The sequence below is a fragment of the Cervus elaphus genome, chromosome 13 (genome assembly GCF_910594005.1).
Source record: "Cervus elaphus chromosome 13, mCerEla1.1, whole genome shotgun sequence".
Lineage (NCBI taxonomy): Eukaryota > Metazoa > Chordata > Mammalia > Artiodactyla > Cervidae > Cervus > Cervus elaphus.
The window spans coordinates 5,004,773-5,030,221 of record NC_057827.1 but is presented as its reverse complement, the minus strand read 5'-3'; positions in this window follow the sequence as shown (position 1 = coordinate 5,030,221).

Sequence of the window (25,449 nt, the reverse complement as noted above, 5' to 3'; positions counted from 1 at the left end):
GGATAGATCCTATGACTTTGAAGGTATGTTTATAATATTATTACATAAATATTCATGCTTTGATATTTGTTTTACTCTATAATGACCCTCAGGTCTTTTAGTTTTTATTCTTAAAAAGGAAAAATTTTATTAAAAAGGAAATTGAGGCAGCTCAACAATAAGAAGATTGGAAGGACTGAAAAATACGCCCCCCACCCCCCAAGCCCCACTAATCCTATTACTATAAAACAACTGACTTTCTTTGGGGCTACTAAGATTTTTGCAGATTTTGGGCACCTTTACTCCAGTGAGCTACAAACACTTTATATGGTTGAGTGCATTTTATTTTCCCCAGCTCTGCTGATTGTATCAGAGGCCAGAGTTATATTTCCCAATTCACAGAGGGGATAACCAATGGAGAGAAGGCTAGAGTTGTCTGAGGTATCACAGTTGGAGGTTGAGACAGATACTGATCCACTCTGGTCCTTATGAGGTCTTTCAATGACCCTCTCTCCACTCTCAACCTTGATTCACCATTCTCCAAATATGGAATCCCCAAAGGCATTCCATGCCTTTATCACCACTGTTCTTTATCCTGGACTGTTTGTACCTCTGTGTCCCTTCCTCTCCTGAATTTTCACCTCTAGCTGTCCTTCCAGACCTCAAGAAAAAGACTTCTCTTTTCATAAAGCTCTCTGAGATCTTTCCTAGATAGAAGCAATTTCCTTATATTCTCTTCTCATTATATTTGATTTATTCCTGCAGCTTTTTTTCAAACTTAGTCTAATATTTATTTACATACCTCTCTCTCCTGATGGCATGTAAACTCATTTAGACAAGGAAAGCTGCCTGGCTCCTCCTTGTGACTCTGATTGGGTGTGCTGCTTTGAAAGAGACTTAAATAAGTATTTGCTGAATGAATGATGTGTGGGTTCTTTCACAGATTAAAAATGAGGCTAAATACCTCCTGCTTTCTCTCAGCTGAGTCTTGCAGAGGCTGTTCCCTTTCTAGGATGTGTGCTTCCATTCCCCTTACTTCTGCCACTGGCTAGTTTACAGCCCACACTAAGAAATACATTTTATAGTTAACTCATTTTAAACATATCATGAAATATTAACCTTTGCTACCTGAAATATGTTCTGATCTATACTCTATTACTCTATTCTGTTTCCTTCTATCCTTTTCTCTTCTACTGTGCTATTGTCCAGTCTATTATTTCCTTTCAAAAGACATTGGTTGTGGCACACTATTTAATTTCCTTAACCTAATTAGAGTTTACAAGAAGCATTGGCCTAGTTGATTCCTACTTATCTTTCAGATCTCTGTTCACAAGTTGCTTCTTCAGGAAAGTCTCCTGACCTTCCAGGCTAGATTGAGCCTCTGCTAGAGCCCCCTCTTCTTCAGAGAATTTAACCATGTCTTCTTGTGTAATTGTTTGGCTGTCTTTTTTCCCCATTAAACTCCAAGCTTCATGAGGATGGGGCTTCTTTATTTTTTGTCATCATATTCTCAGTGCCTAGTACAGTGCCTGGGACCCACCTATGCACATTAAAACTTTGTTGAATAAATCACCTGGGTATTTTTAAATTGATGGATGAGAGACTGTCATAGTCACATTTGCGCTTTAAGTAGATCTCCTAGGCTACATGCATTTCATTGTTCAAAGGACAGATGAAGTTCGGGAGGTGTTGAAGGGTGGAAGTCTTCAATGCCGAGAGGCAGGGAGATCAGTTTGGGAGCCAATATAGAGGGGGTCTGAACTAAGGGACAATCAGTGGTGTTGAAGAACTAAGGACAGGTCCCTGAGATTGTTTGAAGGGAAAACTGAGGGAACATAATGATCTGTTTTGGGGGGTGAATTCAGTTCTTGCGAATTCTTTTCCATCATGGTCAGAAAGCAGGAAGTCACCCTTCTGGCTCTGGGTGCCTCCCAGGCTGAAGGTCTTCCTCGTCCTGGGGTTTTGCCCCTGGAGGGATGCAATAAAGGTATCACAGCCTCTGTTGGGTCTGCTGCCTCACAGCACCATTCCAGGGGCTAATTATACCCTGGCTCTCTTTGTTTTCTCCATTGATGTTAGTTTTAAACCAATTAAGATGGGGAGGGATTTCAAGTAAGATTGTGTCTTTATTGATCAGTTTTACACTAATGTTTTAGTTCTTAATTAAGGGAGTCCAATGCTCTTGTCTACAGACACAAAGCCTCCTGAGCTGACCTAACCCACAGCAGAGGAAAGGCAGGCTCCCATGGCACTCAGTTTAGAGATGCAATGGCAGCACGATCCCTCAGCTCCCAGCACCAGCTCTGGACTGGACTGCATTTTCTGGCAATAGCTCTGGAACCCAGGGCTGTGTCTATGCAGTGTGACTGAGACTTCTCTCAGTAATAAATTTGGTATCTGTGCTCGTCATGAGGGCACATTGCCCAGCTATGGTTCAGACTGTCTGTGATTGTTCTAATTTGGTTATTCAAACAGCCAAAATAATGACTAACGCAACTGACAAAAATATTTTTGGTGCACAGTGACATCAACCACTTGACCACTGACCTCTGTTAGAGTTGGAAATCTTAAATCAAGCACAAAAGGAGCAGTCCATAGGATGAGGGGATATTTATCAGAGGCCATCCCATCTCCTTTTCCTAGGGTCATGCTGTATAGAACAGGGTCCCTCTGGCTGTATTTCTGCCAGTACCTTTTCCTCTGTTCATTATCTGTGCCTCTCTGAGATACACCCTTTCCCCCTTCTGGGTTGACTATGCATTGAACTGTTTCTTCTTAGAAAACTATTTTTCTCCCAAGATAAATCTCATTTTATTATGTGCTGTCCATATTTCTAATCCACTAAGTCCATTTATATTATCACTTGGCCTTGCCCGATGCTTGGCCTACTTCTCATTTCAGTGTTGCCATGACTCCAGAGTTGCCACAGAACAAGCAAGGAGCACACTTCCTTCCACTACAGAAGAAGGAGGGGAGAAGAGGAAGAAAAACCAATGAGGAGAAAAATGATCCTCTGTTTACTTTCTGTACAGGACCAGCTGTGGTTTCATACAAAATGTGCGGAAAGAACTAGCCATATAGAGAGTAATGATAACAGGTACCATTTGACTGTTTTATATATATTAACTTTCTCAGTTCTTACAGCCACTCTCTGGAGAATGTGCTGTGATCATCTCCTTTCAGCTGAGGAAACTGAGGCACAGAGAGTTTACACATAATATGCCCCAAATAAGTGTGGTAATGTAACTACTAAGTGATTGAGTGAAGCTAACATATAAATTATACAGATTCTAAATTTTAGTAGCTTTCAAATTTTCCCTTTTTAAAAAATATTTATTATTTATTTATTTGGGTTTCCCAGGTGGCTCACTTATAAAAAATCTGCCTGCCAAAGCAGGACAGATCCTATGGATAGAGAAGCGTGGCAGGCTACAGCCCATGGAGTCACAAAGAGCCAGACGTGACTGAGCATGCACTCACACTCACGCTGTAATTTGTTTATTTGGCTGTGCCGGCTGTTAGTGGCAACATGCAAACTCTAGTTTAGGCATGTGGGATCTAGTTTCCTGACCAGGTATCAAACCTGACCCCATGCTGCACCCCCCCTGCAATGGGGGCACAGTCTTAATTCCTGGACCATGGGAAAAGTCCCTAAAATTCTCAGTTTTTAAGCTCAGGTGTCAGACATAAGTGATCTCAACTGTTACACAGTCATTATTTAAAAATGGGTGAGAGAGCGTGACCACACCATCTTGGCTCATTTGCTCTCTCCCCACAAATAGACTCACAGATATAGAGAACAAACTTGTGGTTACCAATAGGGAGGGAGGTGGGATGGATTGGAAGTTTGGATGCAAGCTATTATATACGGAATGGGTAAGCAACAAGATCCTACTATGTAGCACAGGGAACTATATTCAATATACTATGATAAACCATAATGGAAAATAAATTTTAAAAGAATATATATATATATATATATATATATATATACATATATATGTATAACTGAATCATTTTTCTGTAAAGCAGAAATTCACACAACATGGTAAATCAATTATCCTTCAATAAAATAAATCTTTTAAAAGCAAAATAATTATGATGCACATGAATTTGAGTCCCTGTTTTCAACTCTGCTTCTCTAGAGAAAAACCTGACTAATATATATCATATATATATACTATATTAATCAAGAAGGTATTTCTAATTTCTAAAAGTTAAGATTTTCTTTTGATTACTTTTAAATTATTCATTTCTTTTTTATTGGCTGAAAAACTTTCTTTTTTTAATTGACTATTGATTTAACACTTAATTTTTTCCAAATAATATATTCTTTGTGGACAAATGCATAGCTGGTTTTCATAAATATTCCAGGGACATAAGAAACAAACAAGTAGTTCTTGTTTGGTGGATTTAGGATTGAAATATACCTATAATTTTATTATTCATTTCCTCAATCTCCAATGAGACAGTTAATTTAGGTAGGTTGATAAGGAGTCCAGAGTCCTCAAGGAGGAAGTAGTCCAGGCCCTCGAGAAGGGGAAAAGTGTCCTGGGCTCTCAAGGAGGAGAAAGGGACAAATATTTTTTTCCCTACATTCCTTGTCTTAGTCACATAAAACGCTTTTTCTTTAAGACCAGAACTAATGTCTCAAAGCTATGTTTTCCCTTAAACTCCATACCAATGATAATACAAAAACAATGTATCCTGCTTGACGACTTGTTTCTCCTTCTTAAGAACCTTCTGATTAATCCTGTCATCTTAAAATGTATGATGTGGGAGTGGGTCTGGTAAGACCTTTCTATTGTCAGTTCTCAGTTCAGTTCAGTTCAGTCTCTCAGTCGTGTCCAACTCTTTGTGACCCCAGGGACTGCAGCACACCAGGCTTCCCTGTCCTTCACCACCTACTGGAGTTTGCTCAAACTCATGTCCATCGAGTCAGTGATGCCATCTAACCATCTAATCCTTTGTGGTCCCCTTCTCCTGCCTTCAATCTTTGCCAGTATCAGGGTCTTTTCAAATGAGTCACTTCTTCACATCAGGCGGCCAAAGTTTTGGAGTTTCAGCTTCAACATCAGTCCTTCCAATGAATATGCAGGACTGATTCCTTTAGGATGGACTGGTTGGATCTGCTTGCAGTCCAAGGGACTCTCAAGAGTCTCCTCCAACACCACAGTTCAAAAACATCAGTTCTTTGGTGCGCAGCTTTCTTTATGGTCCAACTCTCACATCCATACCTGATTACTGGAAAAACCATAGCTTTGACTAGACGGAACTTTGTTGGCAAAGTAATGTCTCTGCTTTTTAATATGCTGTCTAGGTTGGTCATAGCTTTTCTTCCAAGGAGCAAGTGTCTTTTATTTTTATTTATTTATTTATTTATTTATTTTTTCAGTGGGTTTTGTCATACACTGACATGAATCAGCAATAGATTTACACATATTCCCCATCCCGATCCCCCCTCCCACCTCCCTCTCCACCCGATTCCTCTGGGTCTTCCCAGTGCACCAGGCCCGAGCACTTGTCTCATGCATCCCACCTGGGCTGGTGACCTGTTTCACCATAGATAATATACATGCTGTTCTTTCACAACATCCCACCCTCACCTTCTCCCACAGAGTTCAAAAGTCTGTTCTGTACTTCTGTGTCTCTTTTTCTGTTTTGCATAAAGGGTTGTCGTTACCATCTTTCTAAATTCCATGTATATGTGTCTTTTAATTTTGTGGCTGCAGTCACCATCTGCAGTGATTTTGGAGCTCCCCAAAATAAAATCTACCTTTAAAATAATGAATTGAAAAGTGTTCTTTTTGTATTCTGGATACATGTCATTTATCAGATACATGAATTGTGGATACTTTCTTCCTTTTTATGGGTTGTCTTTTTATTTTCTTGATGGTGTCATTTTAACCACAAACATTTTAAATTTCAAAGAGTCCAATATTTCTAATATTTTCATCTGTTGCTTGTGATTTCAGTGACATTGCTTAGAAATCATTGCTTTACCCAAAGTCATGAAGATCTACTCCTATGTTTTCTTCTAGGAGTTTTAGGTATTATATTTATGTCTATGTTCCACTTTTCTTAAGTAGGAATCCCACTTTGTTGTTTTGCATATGGATATCCTCCCTAGATTCTTTTCCTAAGGTGTTGATACACTCTCCAACTTCCAGCATGTTCCTATGCATTTTCCATTCATTCTAATAAGGGAATAATCTTGGGTGGGAGTAGAATCTTGGTTGCAATCACACAGTGTCTGTGGCTGCTATTTTACTGTTTTTCAGCTTCTATGGTGGCAGTAAAGAAATCTGATGCCATTCTGATTATTTTTCCCTTACAGAGCTTTCATTTTTTTATTTTAGTTTTTTAAATTTATTTTTAATTGAAGGATAATTGCTTTACAATATTGTGTTAGTTCCTGCCATATAGCAGCATGGATCAGCCATAGGTATAAGCATGTCCCCTTCCTCTTGAACCTCTCTCCCACCTCACACCCCACCCCTCTAGGTTGTCAAAGCACATGATTTGAGTCCCCTGCACCATACAGGAAACTCCCACTGGCTATTTAATTCTACATATAGTAATGTTTCAATGCTATTCTCTCAATTCGTCCCACCCTCTCCTTCCCACATTGTCTCTGCAAGTCTGAGCTTACATTCTTTTTATTTGAATGCTTTACTTTTCACCCAAAGTTTTGAATATTACCAAGATGTTTCTTCATGTGTCTCTTTACTCTATAGTCCTGACAGAACTCAAAGAGTCTTATGTGTTATAACTCTTCTTTGCTTCTCTTGGAGCACCCATGTTTCACATACTGGGCCTTCTGGATATACTCTCCATGGCTCTTAAGTTTTCCTTCATGATTTCCATCTCTTCACATTTTTCCTTTGTGTTTTGAAATATTTCTTATAATTTGATCTTCCAGGCCATTAATTTGGATCTCAACAATGACCACACTCTATTTTGATTTCTTTCCTGAATCTCTTAGTTGAGATTTTTTGACTCCAGTAAGGCTATCTTGCTGTTGTGTGTTTTGTACGTGAGTCTCCATAAGTACTTGTTATTTTTTATTTTATTTTTAATTTATCTTTTCAGACCATGCTTTGCAGCACGTGGGATCTTATTTCCCCAACCAGGGATCGAGCACATGTCTCCTGCATTGGGAGAATGGAGTGTTAACCAGTGGACTACCAGGGAAGTCCCCAAGTACTCATTATTTTTATTTTAAAAAATATTAATTTAATTTAATTTAATTCAATAAATTAAATTAGAAATTTATTTTAAAAGTGTTGACATTCTTCTTCAGCAGCTCTATTTCACTGTACATGCATTCTGTGTCTTCTTATGGATATTTCCATGTCAGCAGAAACTCACATTACCCACATCTTCACTAGAGCCTGCTGTCCAAAGACCCCAGAAGCCCTTAGAAGTGGGAGAGGTAGAGAGATTGAATGTGTGCCTGAGAGAGTGAGGGAGTTTGGATCATTATCTTCCAAGGACGCTTGCAACAGGTTACACCACTTCAGTTTCAGTTTCTGATCTAATTCTCTGCCTCTTCAAGCAGAATGTGTTCTCTTAGGCCTGGGCCTGAATCCTATTTGTTTTTGTACACTTAACACTTGGTCCAGAACGTGGGGCATAAAGGACTTTCACCAGCTATACTTGGAATGCATGAATGCAAATGTGAAACTCCAATGAATAATTTGATCAGGACTCAGGAAATTCATCTAGAATCTTACATTGCCCACAGAGTCTTTGACTCTGGTAATTTAAACAAAGGAGATTTTATTGGAATGATTTTGAGATAGTCCAAGGATTGAAAAAGTAGAGAACTAGGCCTGGAAATGGGCAGGAGGCAAGGCAGCCCTTGAGGGCCAGGAAACTAGAAGTCAGGACTAACCAAGCCGTAGAAACACTATGATCAGTGTTACATTACTGAGGGAATGTCCCCCAGTCTTTTTTAAAAAAATTGCTCACTCAATATTTAAAGCCCTGGAGAGACTCTATCAGCTATACAACAACCATGGCAGGAAGGATTTGATCTATTGGCTTCTAGAGTGGGAGTCAGGCATCTGGATTTCCCACCTCAAAAAGGCAAACCCACAAAAGAAAGGTAACTCCTCCTAAGGGCAGGGTGTGTTAGGGAGGGGGGCATGGTGCCGGGCGACCACAAAACAGCATGTTTCCAGAAAAGGAGGCTTTTAGAAAAGAGGTGTATGATTTCCAAAGTAGTGCAAATGTTCCCTTTCTGAAGCCTACCTTTTCTCCCTGCTGTTGGAGCCCCTAAGAGTACTGCCAATGCTGGAGTGAGGGAGGGGAGAGGAAAGGGTAAATGAAATGCTATCAGACTCATACCAGCCCCCTCCATCTTCCAAGCCCTGCTCTTCTGAAGTGGGACCTGTTCTCTTGGGAGCCAGGGGAATTCTCAAAACTGGTTTTATGGAGAGGCAGGTGGGCTCCTGGGGTCCTACAATCAACCCATCTCTCATAAAACCAGTGTAGGTATGACATTTAGGTTCTTAGATTAAACATACTTTTGTGGGTTGGATTGAGATGTTAGTCACTGAACAGTGTTACTAGTTTCCAAACAACCTTCCTTTCCCCCTCTCTTCTTTTCTCTACAAATGTTTATTGAATGTCAGTCATTGGAAACCAAAACAGCCCCTTTTTAAGCTCCAGTACTTTGACCACCTGATGTGAAGAATCATTGGAAAAGACCTTAATGCTGGGAAAGATTGAAGGCAAAAGGAGAAGGTGGTGGCAGAGGATGAGATGGTTAGATAGCATCACTGATTCAATAGACATGAATTTGATCAAATCCTGGCAGATAGTGGAGGACAGGGGAGCCTGGCATGCTGCAGTACATGGGGTCAAAAAGAGTCAGACGTGACTTAACGACTGAACAGCAACAACATGGAACTTCCAGTCTAGTGGGAGAAAACAGATATGAAATAAAAATCTACACAACTGAGCACATATTTGTAAACTGGTTCTGTACTCTATGCAATAAGTAGTGTCATGACAGAGACCTACTTCAGATGGGGGAGATATGAAAAGGACTCTGAGGAAATGACACATTGACTGAAGACTTGAATGCCTTAGGCAAATTGCTTCATTCCTCGATTTCCATCTCATCACAAAAAGTTCTATGTCTTGCAGTTCTCAACACTGGGTAGTGTTCAGGTGTATCATTTTGTTGCTGTTGTTGTCATCACAATGATTCAGGGAGTACAACTGAAAGTTTGTGTACAGAAGCGTGAATACTAAAGGCTAATGAGGGTTCTGCATAGTAAAGAAGAATCCTGCTTGAAATGCTAACAACATCTTCATCTGAGAAGCCCTATAGGCAGCCAACCTCATCAGGAGAGCTGCTCCTCAGCATTTGTTGCTCTGGAAGTGATGGGATGGAATCAGATGGGCACAGCTTGAGTCCCCCTGTCCACTCCTGAACCAAGCACAGTGACTCAGAGTGGGAAGGGGTGAAACTGCCAAGGCAGATAGTGGTGCTGAATTTCTGCTGGGCTGGCGGAGAAGCTGATGGCCATTATGTGGGTGAGAAGGGCAGTTGTGCAAGATGAAGCTGGATAGAGAGGCAGGGCTGATCACTCGGGGCCTTGTCAAAGATTCTGGATTCCTCCTGAGTGCCCTGGGAGACCACAGACAGGTTTTAAGCAGGGGAAGAGGATGGCATAATTTGTGCCAAGCTTCAGAGAGTGTACACTAAATTTTAGTGGGGACATGACTGAGTGACTGAGCACATATGGGCTTCTTGCCTAGACCTTCCTCTGTGGAAGAAAGACTGTATCTCCTCTGCTTCTTTTACCTTCTCCTTTCTTCTATCTTTTTAATGAATAGATTCCATTGTCTTCTACCTAGAGATAAAGGACAAAGGCAGAATTGTGCTCTGGGAAAGCACTATTCTTTCATAGGCCTTTATCAAGTGTGGTTTTCTGATTGCATCACATGACAAAATCTGCTTTCTGCTCTGGAGATGAGAGTTGGAAATGAGCAAGTGTTCTTATCCCAGGAAGTCATTCTTTTAATCCAATTAATTACCTAGTGGAAAATCTCTCCATCCCAGCAGTGCTTATGCTGTGATGGCCAAGTCCAGGGCATCGCCAACATATCTTTGCAAATTTCATTAGCAGTGGCTATTTCCGTTTTCTTCTAGGTCATTAATGAGTTTGTTAAATGAGGTCAGTTCCAGCACCAGCCTCTGACATGCCCTAGTGGACCTTTTGCTTCCAACCAGATGTACTTCCCATTTATCCCTGATTACGTAGTGTTTTCACCCTGCCAGCAATCCATTTAGATGAGAGCATTCAAAAACAGGCCAATTTAATTTGAAGCACAACTTTTATGGAAGTAGTTGTCAAATGCATTTCTGATGCCCACATAATGTTACTGTACTCTTGTCACCTGCTCACTCTTCTGTTCTCTTTTATACTTCTTCCTATTGCTTTTTGCCAAACAAGTTTTTTTCAATTGTAATAAAATGCACATAACATAAAATTTACTACCTTAGCCATTTTAAGTGTACAGTTCAGTAATGTTAAGTATATTCATACTGTTGCACAAGTAATCCCCAGGACAATTTTATCTTGCAAAATTAAACTCTATACCCAATGAACAACCATTCTCATTTTCTATTCCTCTAAGCCCCTGGAACCTATCACTCTACTTTCTGCTTTTACAAATTTGGTTACTCTAGATACCCTGTGTGAGTAGAATCATAGAGTATTTATCTTTTTGTGACTTACTTATTTCACTTAGCATAATGTCCTCAAAGTTCATTCACATCGAAGCATGTGTCAGAATTTCTTTCCCTTTAAGACTAAATGATATTCCACTATATATATATATATATATATATATATATATATATATATATATATATATTCCATTATATACATATATTCCATTATATGTATCTACATATATCTACACTAAATTTTGATTGTCCATACATCTGTTAATGGACACTTGGGTTGCTTCTACCTTTCAGTTAATGTGGATATTGCTGCTATGAACATGGGTGTACATTTCTTTCAATTCTTTTATTTATATACCCAGAAGTGAAATTGCAGAATCATATGGAAATTCTATTTCTAATAGAATTTTTTAGAGACTGTTATACTATTTTCCACAGGGGGTCACCATTTAACATTCCTACTAACAGTGCGCCGAATTTTCAGTTTCTCTATACCTTTCCCAGCATTTGTTATTCCTATCTTTTTGACTGTACCCAGCCTAATGGGTATAAAGTGATATTTCATGGTGGTTTTGGTCTTCCCAGTGGCTCAGATGGTGAAGAATCTGCCTGCAGTGCAGGAGACCTGGGCTCGATGCTAGGTGGGCAGGTCTCCTGCAGGACGGCGTGGCAGCCCACTCCAGTATTCTTGGCTGGAGAGTCCCCATGGACAGGGGAGCCTGGTGGGATGCAGTCCTTGGGGTCGCAGTCAGACTCGACTGAGTGACTAAGCACACAGCACTGTCCCTGGTGGTTCTGGCTTGCATCTCTACAATGACTAGTGATGCTGAGCACCTCTTCATAGCTTGTTAACCACTTGAATATCTTGTTTGGAGAAATATCTATCTAAGATCTTTGCTCATTTTTTAGCTAGGTTTTTTGTGTTGTCATAGGAGTTCTTTATATATTCCAGATATTAATCTTTTTATCAGATATATGACTTGCATTTCCCTTATTCCATAAGCCACTTTTTCATTCTGTTGATTGTGTTTTTTGATGTATAGAAGTTTTAAATTCTGGCTTAATCTCCTAATGAGTTTTATGATTTTAGAAATTATCATTTTTCTTGTAGAAATTAACATTCTGTGTATTTGCCACACTTTTTTTCTCTATTATCCAATTCTGATACTTCAGCTTCTTTAGGGTTAGCATTTCTGAATCATAACTGTTGGCATCAATTTCCACAATATGAAAAAAATCTTAGTAATGGCTTGAAATAAGAAAAATAAGAAGGTGGGATAGGTAGTTTGTTGCTTCATTTGGAAAAATTAAGAAGTGACCAGGGTGAGTGAACATTAACTCTAATAATGATCTTTAACACTGTGTAACATTCTATGGCCAATCTTGTCTTTTTTCCAGTGATCCTGCATAAAAGAAATTGTAATTCCCACTTTACAGGTGAGAAAACTGAGATTAAAGAGAGGTATCTTGTTCAGTTTCACAAACGTTACAAACATTCTTCTGCTCTGTGCAACACCTCCAAGGAGATGTTTGGAAACCCTTCTGAAAATAAGTGAATAACCTCTTACCTCATTCCTCTCGTTTGAGCCTGCCCTGTGCTACAAAATTGAGACTTGTTTACCTATCAGATGCAGGCATTGCGCTGTAAACTTCACATGCCTTAGTTCATTGATCCACCTCACTGTGCAAGGCAGTCTGAGACTCAGAGAAGTTAAAGAATTTTGCCCAAGATCACACTTCCAAAAAGTGGTAGAGCAAGAATTTGTACCCAAGCCAGCCTGATTCCAAAGCTGTTTCATCCCAAGTTTAGATCACAAAAGAGACCTTGAGTCAGAACATACTCTGCTTGCTGCTGCTGCTGCTGCTAAGTTGCTTCAGTCATGTCCGACTCTGTGCAACCTCATAGACAGAAGCCCACCAGGCTCCCCAGTCCCTGGGATCCTCCAGGCAAGAACAGTGGAGTGGGTTGCCATTTCCTTCTCCAATGCATGAAAGTGAAAATGAGAGGGAAGTCACTCAGTCGTGTGTGACTCTTAGCGACCCTATGGACTACAGCCTACCAGGCTCCTCCTTCCATGGGATTTTCCAGGCAAGAGTACTGGAGTGGGGTGCCATTGCCTTCTCCGATACTCTGCTTAAACTATCCTTATTATAAAGTACCTCAAAAGACCCTTTGTTGATCAAATTATTTTGCTTAGACTTTCAGTCCCCTTTCATTTGCTGTTTGTTTTAGAAAGGAGTTATAGTCTCAGATCTCTGCTCTGCAGTGAACTAGCTGTGAAACTGTAGATAAGTAGCAAACTCCCCTTGGCCTTGATTTTTCCATCTGAAAACTATCCATTATATCACGTACTTCATGTGGTTGACTTGAGTAGTAAATGAAATAATATATGCACAAATGCTTAGCAGATAGCCTAGCCCACGGTAAGCACTCAGTAACTTTTAGCTATTTTATTAATTTATCAAATTTAAAATACATTTTATAAACAAATTTGACCCATATAGTATATAGCATATACTATATGTCCTTCTCTTAGTCCTTCATGATTTTTCCTTGTTAAACAGAGTACATAAAAGGAGACTCACAGTGAAATCTTTTGCTGGAAAAGTTAACTACAGGTAGGTTCTGCATCAGGACTTGATATTGCAGTAAATTATTAAAAAGCCTAAGCAATGTTATAGACACACAGTACTTATTCTCTCACATAAAAGAAATCCAGAGATAGGAAATTCAGAGCTGGTATGGCAACACCATGAAGTCTTTCAGACACAGGTTCTATCTCTTTGGTTTCACTAGCGCTAGAGCATAGTCTTTAACTTCAAAGTGACCTAACGGTTCAGTGTGGTTGCAGAAGCTCAGCCATCATGCCCATATTTGAGAAAGCAGAAAGGAGGAAAAACACAAGAACAGACAAGGCACAGCTTTCAGTTCTAAGGAGTCTTTTGGGAATCTCATATAGCATTCTCATTTATATATCATTGGCCAGTCTTTAATCAGTACTGGCTTACTGGCTTTATGTAGCAGCAAGACAGGCTTGGAAATGTCATCTTTTAATTGGTTTCATTTCCACCCTTATTAGAATCTGGTTACTAAGAAAGAAGGGGAAAGGGATCCTGGGATGGTAATTTGCAGTCTCTGCCTCAGAGGCAGAAATTGGTGTGCATTGAGGTTTTAGAGCAACTGTATCTAGAGTTGCTCCTGAGGCTGGAGAGAGTCTGGGGAAAGGACAGACTCAGGGATCTCTGTTTATGTGTATTAGATATTGAAGTTGCATTGGAAGTTTATTTTGCTAAAACTGTTCTACTGCCTACAGTAATTCTACAAACTACTATTAGAAAGCAAGGGGCTATTACCATTCATTCCAGTCTACCAGTCATACCACCAGCCCATTCAAAATAATACTGAAGGCAGGAATATTACATAAAGGAATAGAGAGAGGTTATACCAGGATATTTGAGGTAATAAAAACTTACCTATGTGCATGTCCCTATAGCAAATTAGAGGAGCAATCGCCTTGAGTTGTTGTGTTGTGCTGTGGAAGCTGTGTGAAGAAAGGTGAGGTCTCTTTCCCTTATGCACATGGCTGTACCCATTTTGATTTTGGATCTGAACTCATGTTACGATTACATTGGATTTAACCTCATGTGCACAGAACCAATTAAATGTTTTAATCAATGATTCCACTGGCCTTTCAAGTCTTATTTTGGGTAAGCAAATGTTTTGGTTTTTTAGAGGTAGATCTGCATTCAAATTTCCTGTTCCAGCAGACTCACGGGGATCGTTCTGCTGTCAGATCATGTGTTCTGATTTCTGGTACTCTGTGCTGTGCCAAAGGATTGATTCACTCTTGCCCACATGTTCCTTGGGCCTAGTGCATCAGTAGATATTTGATAAATGTTTGTTGACAGTAATTGCTACTAATTATGCAATGCAATCGAGTTTTAAAAACGCACAGGCCCTCACTTTAAAACTGTCTTCAGAATCTGTTTGGTAAGATCATGTAATAATGAGGTCAGGGTTTTTTTCCTTCAGTGGCTAAAGTTTTTTTGAAGGATGTAATATTGAGCCTTCAGATGTTGAAGTCAATTCCAAAGAAAACAGGACTTGGAGGAGGACCCAGGAGAGGGAAGCCCGCAGTGAGCACTTGCTTAACAAAATACTTGTCCTCATGCTGGGACTGGCCTTCCCACCCTCTTGATGGGTTGCTCCTCATGGGGGCCCAGGTGCTGCTCCCAGAATGATCTGAGGTCAGGACCTTCCTCCTCTCCATCAAGGTGCCTCTCTCTTAAGCCCAGTGAACACATTTGCCCTGTCTCAGTTCAGAGTTCTGACACTGCAAAAGAAACCACTGCCTGGGCCCTCTGCATGAAGATACTCCTTTTTGCATCCCTACCTCATTGGTGGCCTACTCCTTGTTTCTTTGGAGGGTCCCCTTTCTGACATCTTTCTCAGTAGCTACCAGACCTCTGGGCTTCCTTTGTCACCATATAAGACTTCCTTTGTCTTCCCCTCCTGCCACCAGACCCCCAGAAAGGAGGCTAGGGTCTTATTGCCTGACCTCAGGGAGAAGTTGGAAGTCCCAGTTTCCTCAACCTCCCCCTCCTGTGACCAGACCCCCAGAAAGGAGGTTAAGCTCTTATTGCCTGACCTCAGGGAGAAACTGGAAGCCCCAATTTCTAGTGGGCTTCCTCCCACTGGAAGCCCCAGTGGGAACTGTTGTATATACTTTCTCACAAAATCACCTTGCAAAGACCTACAGGTCTTTGGAGCACTCTGAGCCCACATGGATCTCTAGTGCCTATTCTTTGGGGAAAGCTGCACCCTGCCTCTGACTAATGTATTTTTGAAACCCACAGGGTTCAGAAGTTGAGGATTGCTTGTGTTTCTGGGACATCGTGTTATCAGGAAGGCAAGACAGTAGAAAGGGGATTAGGAAAATGGTCCTGACCATGGGCACGACTCTGTAGCTTAATTCTAAAGCCTTTCTGGTGTAAAGCAGTGCTTTGAAACCTGACTACAGGTTAGAATCTCCTGGGAGACTTCTTAAAAATGTGGCCTCTTGGTTCTCACCCTAGGATACTCTGATTCAGAGAAACTGACATGCAGAGCAGACATCTGTGCTTTTGACGAGCTCCTTAGGTGATCCTGGGGCAGTCACTGGTTAGAGGATGTACACACAGAGAGCAGCCTTGTGTGAAGAGTGGTGTGCATCCATCGCAGTGTAGTGGGGGGCGTGCACTCTGGGCTGGAGGGGCACCGAGGGCTGTTGCCGTCTGCACTTGCAGAGTGTGCCTGGCTCGTCAAGGGGAAAACTGGAGGCCCCAGGGGCCGAACTTCCAAGCTAACTTAGATTATGCAGGGAATGAGACCATCCCCAAAGGACAGAGTAGATCTGAAAGTGGTAAGCTAGAATGGACAGGAGGAAGGAGTTTTGCTAGAGCACTTGGGACAATGGAGCTGGGGATCTTTGTGGGGCTGTTGGAGGATTTTAGGATGAAAAATGGGTAAAAGGAGTGTCTGCTGTATGTTTTTCCATGTGACTGTCCCTTTAGCCATATCTTCCAGGACTTCATGAAAGACCTACTGAAGTTTTCAGGTTGTTTGGTTTGGGTTTATTTTGGATGTGACACCATGCTGGCATGTAGGCAGCCTTGTTTTTTATTCAGGTTATAGACATAAAAATACTGCCCTTGAAGGATTATGATGAGGAGTTGAGATACCCTATTTAATATCTCAGTCAAATAGTAGATGCTAAAACAAACAAACAAAAAACACAGCACAATTATTGAATTACCAGCAGTTACTGAGAGCATGCATATGCTACATGGTGTGCTGGGCACCATGGAAAAACAGAGAAATGAGGAGCCTACAGTCTGAATCAATTAACTTTTATCATAAATTTGTGCTCCAGAAAGATCTCTGACTCAGACATCATCAGACCTGACTGCAAAGGCTTTGCAGAAAGTCTGTGAGAATTAGAACCACATATTTAAGAATCTGGCCAGTTTCAAGAGTGTCTGAGCTGGAAAGGGCCATAAGAGCATCCATTTCATTTTCCACATTTTCCTGATGAGGACCTCAGGCCTGAAGAGAGGGAGAACTTATAACTGAGATAAATTGTTATAACTTTTATTAAGTATTTAAAGATGTGGTTATTATTTATAGAGCAACTCTAAAAGTTATGCCAATATAACCTTCTTAATAGAGCATGAAGTATAATATGTCAGTGCTAAAAATTTCCTAAGGATCCTCTGGTTCAGATTGCTTATTTTACTAATGAGGAAACTTTATACTTTACTGTGTCTACTGCTGAGTCACAGCCTGTGGGTGAGTGTATCTCAGCAATGTTTGAGGTAGGAGACTGGCAAATGATAGCGCAGCAGTCTTGAGTATTTTTTCCAGAATGGTGTTGATAAACTGCTGCCCAAAATACATTTCCTTTCCTTCCTTGACTGCCTGGTTTTATTTGACCACATAGCTACAAGTCAAGTGAAATAAAGAAAGGCAAAAAATGTATAGACATAATATATGTCTATACATGGACAAAGAATATGTGTATAAGTTAGGATGCATTTAAAGGCAAAGTGACATAATGCCTTACAATGGCTTAAGCAATAAAGATGTATAACTATCCTTGCAGCAAGAAATCTAGAGATAGAGGAGTCCAGATTTGATGCATAGGCTCCATTTGTCATTAGAAACTCAGGTGTGTGTGTGTGTGTGTGTGTGTGTTTAATTTTCTATCCTGCCAACCTCAGTACATTGGTTTTTCTGTCCAAAGGCTGATGAGCCTAAAATAATTGTCTCAACATTCAGCACTAGGTTTTGTGTGCTTGGTCGCTCAGTTGTGTTTGACTCTGCAACCCCATGGACTGGCCCGCCAGGGTCTTCTGTCCATGGGGATTCTTCCGGTAAGAATACTGGAGTGGACTGCCTTGCCCTCCTCCAGGAGCATCAGGTTTTATACATATTCAAAAAAGGAGAGATATAGAGGACTCTCAATTTATCTGTTTATCATGGACCAAAACTTTCCCTAGACAGGATTTCCCAAAATCCTCTGACAGGATTTTGCTGGGTCTCATGACTGGATCTGTGTCACATGTCCTCTAATTTCCAGCAAAGAAAAAAGAAATTGTTCTGCCTGGCCCAAAACCAATCATAATTCCCCTCCTAGGTCTGAAGAAAGATCCTTCTTTCTTTGAGACGTTTCTTCTTTGACAATGCAAAATTCCATAAACTACAGACAAGGATAACACTGGGAAAGGAAAAAAGGTATAGACAATTTTACACATCAAGAGATTCGTAGATCTTGAATTTTTTTTTTGGAATAATACTTTGTAAGGCTACTTTCTAGATAGATTAGTAGCTATACTCTTGAGTTTTATTTTTTTATTAATTTATTTTAATTGGAGAATAGTTGCTTTATTATATTGTGATTGCTTTTGTCATACATCAATATGAATCAGTCACAGGTATACATATGTCCCCCCCATCCTGAACCCCCTCCCACCTCCCCCCCACATCCTATCCCTCTGGGTTGTCCCAGAGCACCAGCTTTGGGTGCCTTGCTTCATGCATTGCACTGGTCATCTGTTTTACATATGGTATTGTACATGTTTCACTGGTATTCTCTTAAATCATCCCACCCTCACCTTCTCTAGATGAGTCCAACATCTGTTCTTTACATCTCTGTCTCCTTCACTGCCCTGAGTGTAAGATCATTGGTACCATCTTTCTAAATTCCATATATATGTGTTAATATACAGTATTTGTCTTTCTCTCTCTGACTTGCTTCACTCTCTATAATAGGTTCCAGGTTCATCCACCTCATTAGAACTGACTCAAACGAGTTCCTTTTTATAGCTGAGTAATATTCCATCATGTATATGTACCATAATTTCCTTATTCATTCATCTGCTGATGGACATCTAGATTGCTTCCATGTCCGAGCTATTGTAAATAGTGCTGCAGTGAATACCGGGATACATGTATCTCTTTCAATTCTGTTTTCTCTGAGGTGTATGCCCAGCAGTGGGATTGCTAGGTCATATGGCAGTTCTAGGGCTTCCCTGGTAGCTCAGTTGGTAAAGAATCTGCCTGCAATGCAGGAGGCCCTGGTTCGATTCCTGGGTTGGGAAGATCTCCTGGAGAAGGGATAGGCTACCCACTTGGGCTTCCCTGGTGGCTCAGATGGTAAAGAATCCTCCTGCAATGTGGGAGACCTGGGTTCAATCCTTGAATTGGGAAGATCCTCTGGAAGAGGGGATGGCCACCCACTCCAGTATTCTTGCCTGGAGAATTCCTTGGACAGGGAAAGCTGGCAAGCTGCAGTCCATGGAGTCACAAAGAGTTGGACACAACTGAGTGACTAAGCACACACGCTCATGGCGGTTCAATTTCCAGTTTTTGAAGGAATCTCCGTGATGTTCTCCCTTGTGACAGTACCAGTTTGCATCCCTACCAACAGTGCAAGAGGGTTCCCTTTCCTCCACACCCTCTCTAGCATTTATTTTTTGTAGACTTTCTGATGATGGCCATTGATCAGTGTGAGATGATACCTCATGTTTTGATTTGCAGTAATTTAATAATGAATGATGTTGAGCATCTTTTCATGTGTTTATTAGCCATCTGTATATCTTCCTTGGAGAAATGTCTGTTTAGTTCCTTTGCCCACTTTTTGATTGGGTTGTTTATTTTTCTGGTATTGAGCTGCTTGTATATTTTGGAGATTAATTCTTTGTCAGTTGTTTCACTTGCTATTATTTTCTCCCATTCTGAAGGCTGTCTTTTGACCTTGCTTATAGTTTCCTTTGTTGTGCAAAAGCTTTTAAGTTTAATTAGGTCTCATTTGTTTAGTTTTGTTTTTATTTCCATTACTCTGGGAGGTGGGTCATAGAGGATCTTGCTATGATTTATGTCAGAGAGTGTTCTGCTTATGTTTTCCTCTGAGAGTTTTATAGTTTCTGGCCTTACATTTAGGTCTTTAATCCATTTTGAGTTCATTTTTGCAAGTGGTGTTGGAGAGTATTCTAGTTTCATTTTTTTTACACATAGTTGACCAGTTTTCAGAAAACAATTTGTTGAAGAGACTGGAGTCAGAAATCCGAGATTTAAATCTTGGCACTAGCACATATAAGCTGTCATTCAGTTGTCTCATCTGTAAATTAGGAATAGTAATACTACCTATTTCATAGTTTTGGGGGATTGTTATTATTATTATTTTGCAAATAAAGACTTGGTAATATTGTATAGTTGTTAAGTACTTGAAACTCTGCCAAGCACCTAGGAAGTTCTCAATAAACCTTGGCGGCTTTTATTTTGGAACCATTGGTTCTATACATTTAAATTATGTTTGAGTGAAAGTCACTCAGTTGTGTCAAACTCTTTGTGACCCCATGGACTATACAGTCCATGGATTCTCCAGGCCAGAATACTGGAGTGGATAACCTTTCTCTTTTCAAGGGAATCTTCCCAACCCAGGGATCTAACCCAGGTATCCCACATTGCAGGCAGATTCTTTAGCATCTGAGCCACCAGCAAAGCCCAAGAATACTGGAGTGGGTAGTCTATCTCTTCTCCAGCGCATCTTTCTGATGCAGGAATTGAGCCAGGGTCTCCTGCATTGTAGGTGGATTCTTTATCAGCTGAGTTTGTCTTCTTTCAAATAAAAATTGTATAAGACTCTCCCCTATTCCCTAAGCCTGTGGCTGTATTTTTCTAAATGTAAAACAATATCTAGTATGGATGTGTCCTCTTGTTGGGTGGGGTGGGAATGGGCCTTCTCTTCTTCAGCCAAGGAAGTTCAGGCAGAATGTTGCTGGTGCATCTTTCTGATCTTCAGACCCCAGATATGCAGTTGACACCACTCTTGTGGCAGAAAGCAAAGAAGAACTAAAGAGCCTCTTGATGAAAGTAAAAGAGGAGAGTGAAAAAGCTGGCTTTCAGAAAACTAAGATCATGGCATCTGGTCCCATCACTTGATGGCGAATAGATGGGGAAACACTGGAAAGTGACAGACTATTTTCCTGGGCTCCAAACTCACTGCAGATGGTGACCACAGTCATGAAATTAAAAGACGCTTGCTCCTTGGAAGAAAAGTTATGACCAACCTAGACAGCATATTTAAAAGAAGAGACATTACTTTGCCAACAAAGGTCCATATAGGCAATGTACAGTTTTCCAGTAGTCATGTATGGATGCAAAGAAGGCAATGGCACTGCACTCCAGTATTCTTGCCTGCAGAATCCCAGGGCCAGGGGAGCCTGGTGGGCTGCCATCTCTGGGGTCGCATAGCATTGGACACGACTGAAGCGACTTAGCAGCAACAGCAGCAGCATGTATGGATGTGAGAGTTGGACTATAAAGAAAGCTGAGTACCAAAGAATTGATACTTTTGAACTGTGGTGTTGGAGAAGGCTCTGGAGAGTTCCTTGGACAGCAAGGAGATCCAACCAGTCCATCCTAAAGGAGATCAGTCCTGAATATTCATTGGAAGGACTGATACTGAAGCTGAAGCTCCAGTTCTTTGGCCACCTATTGTGAAGAACTGACTCATCAGTAAAGGCTCTGATGCTGGGAAGGATTGAAGGGAGGAGGAGAAGGGGACAACAGAGGATGAGATTATTGGACAGCATCACCGGCTCAATGGACATGAGTTTGAGCAAGCTCTGGGAGTTGGTGATGGACAGGGAAGCCTGGCATGCTTCAGTCCACAGTGTCAGAAAGAGTCAGACACAACTGAGCTACTGAACTGAACTGAGCTAGAGTGAATCTTACTTAAAAAGCTTACTCAGGTCTAGAATCCATTTATTTGATTTCCAGTTGAATGTTTGCCTCTCAGGTCCAAACCAAAACAGCAATGCAATTTACCTTATCTACATTATATTTCTGGCTACCAGGGTGAGATCTGGCAGTACCTCAGCTCACAGGAGGCCAGGGCACACAGCCCAATGAGCTTTCTTTCCTAGGTCCAGGAAACTGAGCAGATCTGGAAAATTTGGAAATTTTCAGAGGACTAGCAGATCATTGCCTCCATTCAGTTAGAATATTGACAGGAGGGTGTATTTATTCAGAATCCAATCACCACTGTTATTTGTGTCTGATAGGAAGTGGAGTTGGTGTCAGAGGAAGGGCTATTGTCACTCTCATTGTTTACAAGACAATAGTTGGGAAGATCTGCTCAAGGTTTTTTTGACCATGGTGCCATTTACAATCTTTGGCATAATTGACTGGATTTTACTGCTACTCCTCTGTTTATTCCTGAGAGTCTCCCTGAGAATTATATAAATATCCAAGATGTCCCCTGTAAGGGACTCAGTGCTAGAAATTGATGGTCTGAAGGTAGATACTTCCTGTGCTGTGGGCTTTAGACTATAATGAGCAAATATTTGGCTTCCCACTGGTGGGAAAAGGAAGACTTGCCTCTCCTCACACACAGATTCCAACATGAACTCTGCTGTGTCTTATATATAGGTGTTTTTAATGACCTTGAGAAAGGTCAGAAAACTGGCAAACTTGGGTGTTGGGTGATCATGTTAGAAAATGGGAAAACCCAGGAAATACCTTTAAAATTTTTTCCTGTATATTCTTCCTTGATTTCTCCTCTTTTTAGTTTAATTTTTCTACTATTTATCTTTTTCCTTTCTGTTCAGATCAGTTCAGTTGCATAGTTGTGTTCAACTCTTTGTGATCCCGTGAACTGCAGCACATCAGGTTTCCCTGTCCATCACCAACCCCTGAAGCTTGCTCAAACTCATGTCCATTGAGTCGGTGATGCCATCCAACCATCTCATCCTCTGTTGTCCCCTTCTCCTTCCACCTTCAATCTTTCCCAGCATCAGGGTCTTTTCAAATGAATCAGTTCTTTGCATAAGGTGGCCAAAGTATTGGAGTTTCAGCTTCAACATCAGTCCTTCCAATGAATATTCAGGAATGATTTCCTTTAGGATGGACTGGTTGGATCTGCTTGCAGTCCAAGGGACTCTCAAGAGTCTTCTCCAACACCACAGTTCAAAAGCATCGATTCTTTGGCGCTCAGCTTTCTTTATAGTCCAACTCTCACATCCATTCATGACTACTGGGAAAACCATAGCTTTGACTAAACAGACCTTTGTTGGCAAAGTAATGTCTCTGCTTTTTATACGCTTTCTAGGTTGGTCATAACTTTTCTTCCAAGGAGCAAGTGTCTTTTAATTTCATGGCTGCAGTCACTATCTGCAGTGATTTTGGAGCCCCCCCCCCAAAATAAAGTCTCTGTCTGTTTCCACTGTTTCCCCATCTATTTGTTTTGAAGTGATGGGACCATGACCTTAGTTTTCTGAATGTTGAGTTTTAAGCCAACTTTTTCACTCTCTTTCACTTTCATCAAGAGGCTCTTTAATTCTTTGCTTTCTGCCATAAAGGTGGCATCATCTGCATACCTGAGGTTATTGATATTTCTCCTGGCAATCTTGACTCCAGCTTGTGCTTCATCCAGCTCAGTATTTCTCATGATGTACTGTACATATAAGTTAAATAAGCAGGGTGGCAATATACAGCCTTGACATACTCCTTTTCCTGTTTGGAAATAGTCTGTTGTTCCATATCCAGTTCTAACTGTTGCTTCTTGACCTGCATACAGATATCTCAAGAGGCAGGTCAGGTGGTCTGGTAGTCCTATCTCTTGATGAATTTTCCACTGCTTGTTGTGATCCACACAGTCAAAGGCTTTGGAGTAGCCAATAAAGCAGAAGTAAATGTTTTTCTGCTAGTTAGGAAAATAGAAATTATATTTGTGCCCTTTTGGTGGTTATTCATGAAAGATGACTGTGGCCTTGTCTTGCTATGCTACTGTTTCATTTATGGCCTCTGATCACAGAACCTTGCATATGCCGTAACCCCCAGAAACAATTTGTGGTAGCTTTTCTCAGTTTTCTTTCAAGGGTAGTTAAACCTGGGTTCTAGAAGTGACCTCGGTTCTGGTTGCTCTGCTTCACATGAGGAACTACCTTTTAGGAGCTGACACTGGGTCACCTCTGCCTCCTTCTGGCCCTGCCCCAGTAGGCATGCTTTAAGTTTCCTTCATCACCTTGAATTTATTTTCTATATCTGGCACAAATAAATGTTCTTCTTCTCCACCCTCCCCTTTCCCTTTTCTACCTCTGTTTCTTTTTCTCTCTCAGTCTGTTCTTGCTACATGTTGATGACTAAAAATATGGTCTTCCAGTGTCATCCTTACTGAAAGTCCTTGACTTGTAATAGAAGATATAAGTCACAGCCCATCACTCACATCAATAAACAAGACTGCCAGCCTGCTAGGGAAGATGTCAGGGCAAGCCATCAGATACTGGTTCACTTTATCAGATGCAGTGGTCTCAAACTAGAATTCCCTCACAATCCAGATGTGCAGAGTGGGGGACTGATTGAAAAGCACTCACCCCACCTAAAACTGCTACTCAGCATCAGCTGATTATTTCAATGAAGGAAAACACAAACAAACAAACACTGTATGGTGGAAATATCCAATTTTCATATTTTTAACATTTAGAGAAACTATGTGGACTCTGAATTGAAATCCCCTGAATTCTGAATGCCTCCCACTAATTCTCTGTAAACAGATGAGAACAACGTGGCAGTCAGTGGGGCCCATGTGCTGCTGATGTGCCCCACCAGCTGCTGCGCTGTTGTGCCTTCATCTACTGCAGTCGCATCTGGACTCCCAAGCTGTGTGGTGCTTGCCTTATACAACTAACTGACATTTTCCATCCTGTATGGTCTTTTTGAAAGAAGGGCAGTATAACTTGTGAACCACAAATAAAAAATCATGTGCTCTTCTGTTTGCATTGTTGGCAAGCATTTATGTGTTCTGTCTAGCCTATGGAGCACGGTCAAGGGGGAGGAAGCATACTCGGTATGGACCTGGCCACTGAGCATCACGCTCACGGCCAGACAGCCTTGGGTTTAAATTCTGGCTCCTCTATTTGCTAGACATTTGACCTTAGGCAAATTACTCAACCTCTCTGAATCTCATCTATCATATGTGGAAAACAGTGCCTCCTTCCCATGGCCCCGCTGTGGGTCCCTGAGATGATCTGCACAGGCAGAGGGCCTGGCACAGAGGAGGTTTCAGTAGTGGCAGCTGTCATTAGTCATTCACTTCCATGCTTCTAAAATACTGAACTCATTTGTGGCAAAGTAAACCTGAGCTAATAAAAAGATGATTGTAATCTGTATGTATCCCACTTGGTGTGAATTTTCACAAGTTTCACTGAAAAATGTGTTTGATTACAGGTGCTACCCCAGAACCTCTATTATTTTTCTACAATTTGAAAAGTTTTGAATTCTACAATGCATTTGATTTTACAGGGTTTGGATAAAAGTCAAAGACTCTGTAGTTGCAGTAACATAGCAACAAGTGGAGAATGACCAATGAAAACCAAACACATAACCCACAATATTGCTAGAAGGTGACAGAGTAATATAAATGATTAGAGCTAGGAGAGTGGGGAGGTAAATTTGGGAGAGCTTCCTGAAGTCAGTGGTCTTTTGAGCCTGATCCCAGGAGAAATGAAGGAATTGCATTTGGTGACGAGGCGGCAAGTTCCAGGGAGAATGCATAAGATTCTTGGCTGTCTTTCAAACGTCCCCAGCAATCCAAACTGCTTTCAGGTCTGTGCATGTCATGCATAATCACCTTTAGAAAGATGCAGCTGGGGAACTGACAGGGAAAAACATTGCTGGTAGGGAGGAGTGTAAAGAATGGGATGAGAAGACCCACTTTATG